The sequence below is a fragment of the Meleagris gallopavo genome, chromosome 4 (genome assembly GCF_905368555.1).
Source record: "Meleagris gallopavo chromosome 4, MGAL_WU_HG_1.1, whole genome shotgun sequence".
In the NCBI taxonomy this organism is placed as follows: domain Eukaryota; kingdom Metazoa; phylum Chordata; class Aves; order Galliformes; family Phasianidae; genus Meleagris; species Meleagris gallopavo.
This window is the reverse complement of record NC_139407.1, coordinates 9,926,567-9,937,650: the sequence shown is the minus strand read 5'-3', so window position 1 is coordinate 9,937,650 and position 11,084 is coordinate 9,926,567. Positions and strand designations below refer to the sequence as shown.

General features: G+C 38.1%; 1 long non-coding RNA gene across 1 annotated transcript in view; it reads left to right on the top strand.

Annotated features, from left to right (window-relative positions):
* LOC104910533 (uncharacterized) overlaps positions 1-11,084 on the top strand; it is an 85,040-nt gene that overhangs the window by 33,656 nt on the left and 40,300 nt on the right. The window contains exons 11-13 of the long non-coding RNA XR_014882826.1: positions 101-234; positions 2,718-2,895; positions 6,442-6,568. This is a non-coding gene — a long non-coding RNA (uncharacterized LOC104910533). The remainder of the gene's footprint in view (positions 1-100; positions 235-2,717; positions 2,896-6,441; positions 6,569-11,084) is intronic.

Here is an 11,084-nt window from a genome sequence, read left to right as displayed (position 1 = left end):
TCTTTGTAGCTGAAGTGTATGCTCTCAGACAGAGCTCCGAAGACTTCCTTAATTTGAAAGCTGTAGCTTTTTGCTGTAATTCCTCCTTTTCTTGAAGCAGACACTGCAGGAGAAAGAGTAATTGCTTTCTGTGGCAACCCCAAGAAAGAAGAGCATGGCCATGGAAGAGGACTGGCAGAAAAGAGCTGAGAGGGGAACAGCATCTAGCATGCTGTGGGATCACAGAGCAGAGAGGTATGTTTGGCACAAGTGACGTCAGAAGAGTAGCCTTCTAAAGTTGCTGGAAAAGTATTCTATGAATTGCACTGAGCTAGAAAATTGTGGATTTTTGTCATTAGGATAAGTGTGGCTTTAGCACCTATGATAACCAAAGGCACAGTAGCTGTAATCCTGCAGTCCTGCATAGTCACCTCATGTTGGAAAGCCTTTCTTACAGCGAGTTAAACTTGCATTATGGTCTTGGTAAGACCTGGTAGCCATGGGAGTTCTCTAAGGTTTCCAGGCATCATCACTTAAATACATAGAGGTCACATACTCTGCAGGCAAGAGTGAAAATAGTACTTTCTATCCATGCAGTCCTCTTCTGCATCACTCTGGGTTCTGGTTATTATTCTGTGTATGCCTGCTCTGTGAGGTGATGATAATACTCTACAGTTAAATGAGAAGGTTTTAGCAATGGACCTAGTAATTCTCCTAATTGAGCAAGAAATGAGCTTCTAGGGTTAGGTGTTTCCTTTCTGTTTCTCAGTGAAATAGCTTTTTTTTTTTTTTTTTTTTTTTCCCGGGAAAGCTATTTATAAAGCCATTTATTTATAAAAATACCAATTAGTTTCTTGTGTTAGAATATTTTATTGCAGCCAAATTCAGAAAATATATTAAAAGATCTAAACGAGACTTCTGTATCTTCAGCAGCCATCATAAAATAAAGAAGCAGGGACTAGAACTGTTTCTAGTGGTTCTAGATGGCTGCATGGCAATATCATTTACATGAAGCAGCTTGTTGTCACTTCTCAGTGCAAGCGCATATTATATCCTGCGGTCCAACACTTGGGCCCAGCATTCCTTCTGTGTGGAAGGCACAAAAAGAAATGTAGCCACACTGATTAACTTCTGTACAGGAACTGATTCAGAGTCATTAGCCCTGAAAAAGCACAACAACTTACAGTAATGTTACCCAAGCCACAAAAGCAGAACTCACAAATTCGTGCTTTCTAGGGACACTGACATGACAATGTATCAGTGTGATCACTGTACCGTGGTCCTTGTAGACTGCCTCGCTAGGGAGGGTTAAATGGAGAGTTAATATAATTTTATAAATTGTTGTGAAGGCATGGGAGGTTGCCCCCCACTGGCAGCTGCTGGAAAACTAGGCAACATTAGAAAGAGAAAATAAAAGTAAAAACATAACTGGAATTCTTGTTATGGCAAAGTGCAATAATGCAAACAAAAAGAAGCCAGCATTGCAGGAAAAAGCAGCAGCCTAGATGAATATTTAAACCAAAGGAACTTACCTATTAATTCATCAGGTGTGGAGTCCTCAGTACAAGAGAGATGTGGACCTGTTGGAGTGTGTCCAGAGGAGGGCCACAGAAATGATCAAAGGAGCACGTTTCCTACAAAGACACACTGAAAGATTTGGGGCTTTTCAGCCTGGAGATAGCACAAAAATGTGCTTCCTAAATACACAAGGGATGTTTTATAGTCATCTAAATGCTAATATCTATATTAAGATGTTCATTTTTAACGTACATAATTCTTATACTTTCTCAGGAGCAAAATATCCACTTCTAATTTATGCAAGTTTCATTTACTATTATTCTTTTATTATGCAAGTTTCTTTCACAGTGGACACAGGCTATTTGACAAGATATTGGTCATTACTCTTACCAAAGAGCTACTAAATTGTAATTTACTGTTATAAACACAGTGACAAAGACTGTGAATAACTTACATCAGGTAAACTGTAAAGTCAAAGGAGATGTATGAATATCATGTTGAAAATAAAATGGAATAACTGGAAATTCAAACATGACCTTCCTGATTTGAAGCAGTATCACCCAAACTTTTTGGTGTGGCTTCACAACAGGTGAAAAAACCTGCAGGTTTTGTTTTGTTCTACTCATAAGTGTTTGCCTGTAATTTCATGAAATGAATTTGTTTGAAATTAGTGCTAGTTATGTTACTAGAGGAGTAAAAATGGAGCACAAAGTATTGCTCAGGAGCAAAAGTGAAGATGTAGGAAGAAAGGAAGACTCTTCTCGGCAATGAGGTCTGTGTGTCTTGAAAAAAAAAATGGCAGCTTTTGTGGAAGAAGTTCCAGGAAGTTTCCCAGCTGACTCATCTCATTCCCAGCTTTTATTGGTAAATTTCCAAATGCTTAAAGATGAGACTGCACCATTCTTTTCTCACATACTGTCTCATATTGACTCTTTTCAAAAACCAGTCTGGAAGTTGAACCCTTCTGACAAGAAATATGATCTGATAAGATGTTATACTTTGATAATCACAATGATTTTCATCAACTGAATTCCAAAATTTTTAGAGTCCTTATAACCAAGCGTACATCTTGGTGCAGAGGAAAGTATCTGCAGTTTGAATACTGTCTCCTCCTGCTGTGCTTGATTTTATTCTGCAGAGCTGAACTACTGCACTCTCAGTTATCAGTCTTATGAATTACTGCATAGGAGATTGAAAGTACTATTGTTTTCTTCCCCTAGGTGAAAGAGTGGATATATATAACTGATAAACACGGACAACTTTATCTCCTCCCAGTTCCAGTGTGGCAGCCAGAGGATGTAACTCAGGAGGAAAAAGCATTCAGCTTCTGAGGAGACACATCTTAGTCAGCTGGTACTCATCATCACACTATTCTAAAAGTTGGGCATTTGAGCTAAGGTGAGTTTTGTTTCTAGTGACAGTAACAAAGTGCTTTACCCCTGAAAAAGAGAGGACAGAGGAGTCCCTTCCAACCCAAACCATACTATGATTCATTCTAAGTATGTGTGATGAGGGTGCATTTCTCTGTAAATTATAATCTATCCTGTATCAGTTCCATACCAGTACATAAACCAATATACAAGTCTGAAATAACTATGTGGGAGAGTAATTGCTGTAACAGAACACGTAATATACTGAACAAATGACTGTGTATGTGTGCCTTCTTTAAAAACCTGGGTATTTCTGCTTCATGGTTAGTAAAGCACTTTAGATAGTCTGTCTCTTTTCATATTATATTATAATATGTTCTAAATTATAGACTCTTCATATTACTTATTAAAAACTTCTTTCATCTCACAAATGCTATTTAATTTCTAGACACATGTGGAGAGACATTAATATGCTGTCTTTCAGAAGTGTGCATAGTATTTCTGGCAAGTTATAATTTATGAGCTATTGCCACTAACTACAAGCTATTCCTATTTAAAGAGATAATGTTTCCAAGCAAAATCATATCAATTGCTAAGTTTGCAAAACCAAAACAAAGGGAAAGGCATTTAAGGCTTTAAATTAGTAGAAATATGTTTCTGAATCTGTGAAAATCTATGAAAAAAGCTATCATAGAAATATGCAGAGTAATCTTCAGTGCCTACTTGGACTCATGTGAGGAATCTTTGATTTTAAGTGTTACGTTTAATGCCCCACAAACTAGCACTATTCTATTTCAACAGCATATATGCAATATTGCAGCCTAAAAGTTTTCCAGGATTGAGTTACTCCATAAATTTAAATATAAACAAAAAATCCTACAGAATAATGTTTACAAATGTGGTTTGGCTAGCATCCCAAAAGGCACATCACTGTAACAGTTCTCTGTAGTTACACTTGTGTTATTTCTCCTTTATCAGCTTTGAATAGACCGCAAAACTCTCCCAGCTCACACTGCCTCTGTGGTCATAGAGTCAATCATAGAATCATTAATGTTGGAAAAACCACTAAAATAATCAAGTCTAACAATCAACCCATCACTTCCATGCCCTACCATGCCCACTAAACCACATCCTTATGTGTCACATCTACACGTTACTTAAACACTTCCAGGGATGGTGACCTCCACCACTTCACTGGGCAGCCTGTGCCAATGCCTTCCCAAATCTTCTGAGAAAATAGAGGCAAACTCCCACCTTGTCACAACTCCTTTCAGGCAGCTGTAGAGAGTGATATGGTTTCCCCTGGGCATCCTCTTCTCCAGATTGAACAATCCCAGCTCGCTCAGCTCCTTCCCATAAGATTTGTGCTCCAGAGCTTTCACAGCTCAGTTGCCCTTCTCTGGACACATTTCAAAGCTTCAATGTCTTCTTTGTAGTGAGGGACCCAAACCTGAAAGCAGTAGTCAAAGCGCAGTCTCACTAGAGCTGAGTGTAGGGGGTGGTAACTTCCCAAATCCTGCTGATTACTGATGTAGAGATCTGCGGTGCCAACCCCGCAAAACTATCAGGGAACCTACTCCTTATTTAATCTCCCAGCTAGGTAGCACAGGAAAAATTCTGTACTTAAATGCATTTTTGAAGTGACGTGTTGTGCCACCTGACTCTAGATGATTGGGAACCTTCTGATCTAAGTAGCTGGAATTCCATGCAGCGCCTTGGGAAATGTCCTGAATGAGGCCCATTAGCAGAGCTTGTACAAGCCTTTTTTGGATCTAAATATTTTTGACTATACTGGATATGCCTCGAGGCAGAATCCCTATCTCAGTGTCCCCTTAAAAGTATGTCATTCTTAAGTTTAAAGCACAACACTCAAGACAGGTGTCAGTCAAAGTCTGAGACTTTTTACTAGACAAGCTTTTATAAATGTTTCTCATCAGAAATTCCAAAACAATGAATTGAAGAATCAAATGTTACATGAGAAAGAAGCTGAAACACTTAGATGATGTGTGGATGATGCGCGGGAATTCTTTTTCTCAGAGCAGTTTGGCTAAACAATTTGCTTGGATGTATCAATCTTAATCCTTGTTGTTTTGTTGGGACTTTTTTTATAACTAACTGTCCTCACATCAGCCATTTTTCCTGTATGTTATTTTTTACATTTTCCCTCAGCATCTGTTATTCAGAAGAAACAGCTTCATCTGAACGGCATGCCACTGTTTTTGTTGGCACTGCAAGGGATAAAGAAATATTCAGTATGCATAAGAACAGAAATTCTCCATTTTTTAACCTCTCCTTCTCACTCTACTGTCTAGCCAAAGTTACTGAATTTCATTATAGGACATCATAAAATGACAGATAAAAAGAAATGTGAAGGGATTTTCCAATCTCTATTTCCCTGATTAATCCATGTGTACTTCAAACATCTTGAAGGCAGCAAAAGACAGGATATTTATGGCAACATTTCTGGGATAGGGCCACTGAACCGGCTGAGACCCATGGCCAGGCATTGGTCATGCAGAGGGAAACAGAAAGGTCCCTGAGATATGTTCCATACAAAGTGACTTAACTGTGTGAAAATTCAGTATGTTCCCCAGTTCTGATTAAATGACTTCAACGTCTTGGTAAGATGGAGAGGGACTCACAGTCTGTAGAGATCCCTCAAAATACAGGAAGACCGAAGGCTGTTTTCTGGTCAGTGTCTTAGCAGAGTGTAGAGCAGCAGTTGCCCTTTAGATTGCAGCTGCAATAGGTATAGTTTTTGAACTGGGGAAACTGACAGTAAGCCTACAACTAGTCAGTATGTTTGGATCACAGTTTCTATGCACTGAAATAAAAGATAAAAGTGCCTCAACAGATTATGGTATTTTCTGCAGAGATGAAAATGTACGGAAAAATAGAACCTGCAAAAAGGTATTATGGGGTGAGAATTGTTATGTTTTCCAGCATTGGTGTGTCTTCACACTTTGTCAAATAAAACTAAACAGTAGCATCCAGAAATATTCAAAATTTAAATAGAATTCATATGTATATACTGAATGAGCACATCTTTATCAGTATAATGAAGTATTTCTCTGAAAAAAGTCACGGCTTTATCACAATAGAAGGGAATTAATGAGACTATAGAAGGTTTTGCAATTGAAAATGCAAGTACTGATATGCGGCTCCTAGAATTCATGAATGCACTTAATGAACAAATGCTTGTGCTAGTCTGTAAGTACAGTGTAATGAAGATATTAAGTAGTAAACTTTCAAGCCAGGTAAGAGAAGTCAGTGTGGGTACTACTTAGGTAGTTTCCAAAGAGCACCTACTTTTACGCATCTCTCACTGTAACTGGTTCCCTGTTTTTAAGTTGTATTGTGAGGCTTAAGGGGAGAGATTGAAGTGGATTTAATGGATTCCTGCTGATGTTACACTTTCTTGCAAACCCTTCCATATACTTATATCAGTGGAGATTCTGCAGTTAGAGATTTCTACTACATACAGCTAGTACGTAATTTCTGATTATTGTCTAAGACACGCTCATGTGAAATAGGAAGTCCAGCTCTAGTCTCCACCTATACTTTTTCTCTACAGTGTAAAATTTAGATTTCATGATGATGTTGACTCTTTTGAAGAGCACTTGCTATCATAAGAAGGCAACTTCACTCACCATGAAGTTTGGTCAAGAGCAGAAGGCTTCCTTCGCCAAGTAATTCATGAGGTAACACTGTATATCAGATTGTCTTTGTCTAAAAGTGTTAGGATCAGAACTTTTACCAATTATGTACCAATCATAAATGGTATATGATATAATCATTTACTTGCTCTTTTTCCCACATTTTTTAAGAACAAGGAGACTATTTCTTCAGATTTAAATGATTTTTTTTTATCTGTGATTACACATCCTCTTAATTAAAAATGCATCACTAATCTTTGTGATGTGTATAGAGTGTTCTTCCATTGTATGTATAAAACAATTTCAGAGTTATCATCTTCCTCTTTGTTAAAACTGGTGAAAAATTGAAATGTAAATGTTTTGTGGTATGGTTTTTTGACATTGTTTAGTCTTTTCTTCCAATCCAAGGCATGTTCATGGGTGCCTAAGCCACACCATATAGATCTTTAATGAAGAGGTCTACAAAACCTCCTGTGTGATGAGAACTTCAGAGATATAGCAGAATATAACATACAAGAGAGCTGCACAACAGAGGTAGGATCCTGTGGCAAACACAGGAAAACAGAAGAAAGAGAAAACATGTAATAGAGAATCAGGTCTTAAAAGTGAGCAGAAATTCTAGAGAAGCAGAAGAAAGTTGGAGCACTTTTTGCTCCAACTCGGACCCAGAGGTGATATTTCTTCCTATAAGAATGAGTAGACAGAGAGAAAATGTGTTTGAAATATCCATTCTCACCTACTGACTCTGAGTTAGCTGAAAGGTTGAGTATTTTTATGCCTTTTCTATGTTTAAGGGCTGTTCAGAATCTCCTGGTGCTGTTCGTGATTTGTTGACTCCCCTCTAACCTCTGGCTGAGCTTCTCTTCCAGTCTTGTGTGTAGACTACTTCTGGTCCCATTTTTCTCATTTGCATGCTTCTGTCACCACATAGTTGATTGCAACTGGCTGCCCTCTCCAGAAGGTGGGCCATAGCTGGTTATCCCCATGCATTATTTGGGCACCTGACTATGCATCTTTTCCACTCACCCTTCTCATGTTGTATTTTAGGCCACTTTTTCAGTTTTTCAAGGTTATTATGCAGTCTGGTCCTCCCTTCCAAAAATGGTTCATTCCTTTCATCTAGTACTGAGATTTTGTCAGCACAGCTTTCATTTGATCACTGCATCACGAGAGAAACTGCATGAATAATATTGGGTGACTCATCTGTTTTCCTGTCTTTATATTACATTAATTCTTCTGTGAGAAACACTCCTGACTCCAGCCTTCCAACTATGCCCATTTATGCTGGAAATTCCTTACTTGCTTATATTAATTTTATACAACAGTATGTCAAAAATTTTACTGAAGTCAGGACAACATGACAGTTACAGCTCCTCCTCTACCATTTAGACTTGTTAAACTGTCACGTAAGGAAGGATAATTGGGCATAATTTGTCCATATCAAAATGTGTTGGCTTCTCACTCATTGCATTGACATTTTCTCTGATTGTTTCTTCTGGTAATTTTTCAAAAATGGAAGATATCTGTCTGGATGTAGTGCTCTCATTCTTTCTGCCCCTGTTTTAAAGATAGGAACTTTGTACCTATTTTTCTGCCAGCTTGGACCGTAGCACTTCAGTCACAGTTTCTCAAAGGGAAGGAAAACTAAGTCTTGTATTCTGTCAAACCCAAAGCCCAGAATTCAATCTGCCTGCTGTACACTGACCAGAAGCATCTGGGGAGAGAATGAGAGCAAAGGAAGGGTGCTGGGACTGTTACCATTGCTACCCTTATGTCCTTCAGAGATGTCTTAGACAGCAAAAAGCTGCAAGCTGTCGCAGTGATTCACATCAGCTCTTAAGTAGAGGTCATGCATGGTTCATAGTTCCTACTTGTTCACTACCTGTTCTGTGCACTTTTACTTCTAATAAGAGCATGCTTCTTAAACTTTTAAATTTTTCTTCTATGACTTCAATGATCCACATGTCAGCCAAAGAAACATCAACTAGTATAAATTGCATAATTTTCTGCAGTTCTGCTACTACGTGACCGTCATGGAATTATAGAATGGCTTGGGTTGAAAAGGACCTCAAAGATCATCTAATTTCAATCCAGAACACTGTCTTCCAGTACAGATGATTTTAAAATTTATACTTCCAGAGTAACTACATTTCTACACAAAGCAAAATATGAGACAGCTTTCTTCTCTGTTGTTATAATAGTTCATTGAATCATAGAATGGCCTGTGTTGAAAAGCACCTCTAAGATCATCTAGTTTCAACCCCCCTGCTATGTGCAGGGTCACCAACCACCAGACCAGGCTGCCCAGAGCCACATCCAGCCTGGCCTTGAATGCCTCCAGGGATGGGGCATCCACAGCCTCCTTGGGCAACCTGTTCCAGTGTGTCACCACCCTCTGTGTGAAAATCTTCCTCCTAATGTCTAAACTAAGCCTCCCCTGACCCAGCTGAATACCATTCTCCCTTGTCCTATCACTATCCGCTCTTGTAAGCAGTCTTTCCCCTCTTGTTTATATGCTCCCTTCAAATACTGGAAGGCCACAATGAGCCCAGTCTTCTCTTCTCCAAGCTAAACAAGCCCAGTTCCCTTAACCTTTCTTCATAGGAGAGGTGCTCCAGCCCTCTGACCATCTTGATGGCCCTCCTCTGAACTCCTTCCAAGAGCTCCATGTCTTTCTTTTCTTTCATGGTTGTAACAAATAAAAAGTAGCTTGCCAATTGACATGTATGGGATAGATATTTATAGGAAAGGGTTGGTTTCCTAAGATGAGTTTCCATTTTGAAAAGTTCACTTTTACATTACTGTCATGTAGAAATGGTACCGGAAATAATGATCCTGTGGGTGAAACCATTAACATAGATTTCTTGAGGAGGATTTATGGAAGATCTTCATATCTAGGAATTACAAGGACAGAAGAAAGCACTGACTTGAAAAAATTGATGATTCTATGTGGCAGATTAACAGGGTGAATTAGTAGATATGCAGATGATATCTTTAAGGCTTTAAAAAGATTTGTGTTGTAAAAACTACAACCAACTTAATTGGTTTTTTAAAACCTTTGACTCTGTTCACACTGGGACAGTGTGAAATAATAGGCATTCTACTAAAATTTACAAGCATTATTTCAAAATGGAAGAGAGGACAAAAGGACATGTTGAAAGGAAACGGAAACTGATTATTTATTTCAAAATTAAAAAAAAAAAAAAGTAAATGCTGAGGGCAGCTCAACAGTTTCATGTTTCAGAATAGTCCAATAAAGTTTGTAAGTTTTTAGACAAGCTTCAGGTCAAAGTATCATAATGTCTGATGAACTGATATAGTGAACAGATATATGTCATTCCAGAAGTAATGTCTTCTATTTACTTACATGAAAACTCTAACAAAGAGCACCATAATAGTATTTGATAGAGCAAATTCTCAGCTACAAAACACTATTTTTCAACATAGCCGCCCATTAACAATGCCTTTTCACCAGCAATGAACATGAGCATGCATGCCAAGCTCATGAAGATCTGCTTGGCCATTAAGAACATGGCTTGTCTTTTAGGCTGCTGTTGCCACTGCTGAAACTCACCACCCATCTCCTACTGTGCTCACATCCACTGTTTGGTCTCCATAAACATTCAGCAAGAACCAATCAATGTCAGGGGATGCCATTTTTTTCTGCATGGAGGAATTTAGTCATGTGAAAAGATTACACGTAGTACAGAAGTCCTACATTGTAAATTCAGATCTTTTGCTATTTGTGAACAAATCTTGACTTTGTTAAGATTGCTTTCTTTTATATATTTGGAAATAGTATTGCAAATTCAAGTATTATCTTTGTTTTAGTGCTATACGAAAGCCAGAAATTAATAGTTATTTGCTGTATGCTGTTCATAGTAAGTAGTATGGAAACTTTCTTTACATTAACTGACCTTTATAAGCTTCATCTTCTTGACTAGAAACATCCTAGAATTCAGTTTCCCTTGCACATTTATAAATGAAGGACCTTAATGTATTCTAGACCAAAAATATGTATAGTTAAAAAATGTTAACTTTTTGCTCCGTTTCTATCTGTGCATTGTGGATTATTTTTGTCTGCAGTCAATGAAGATTTTGTTCTACAGAAATTAAGCTTTTATTTTTTCAAAGCTTTATAATCTAAGCAACTGTGAGATGAGTTTTCATTAGTGTAACTGATGGAAGTAAGGTGTTTCATCAACGTGGAAAGGAGGTGTGTGAACTGTGATTTGTCAAGTTACAAATCATCATTTTGTTGAGCTAGTCAAGAGTTTGAAGAAATGTAAATGTTAACTTTTATGCTGGTGATTGGACCTTGAGTTAACGCGAACTAGGAAAAAATCTCAGGCTGAGGATTACAGACATTGTCCCTTTTCCTTCACTCCTTGGTCCTGCCACCATGCCTAAAGGCATGGGACTTTGCACAAGAGAGGTGGAAACAGTAATTGCAAAAGGTAGCAGTCATCTATTCATCGTTTGGGAGGGTTAGATTTCTTGACATGTTATTGTCTTCATTGCCAAGGCTACCACTGCACACAGTAATAGAACATACTGTGAT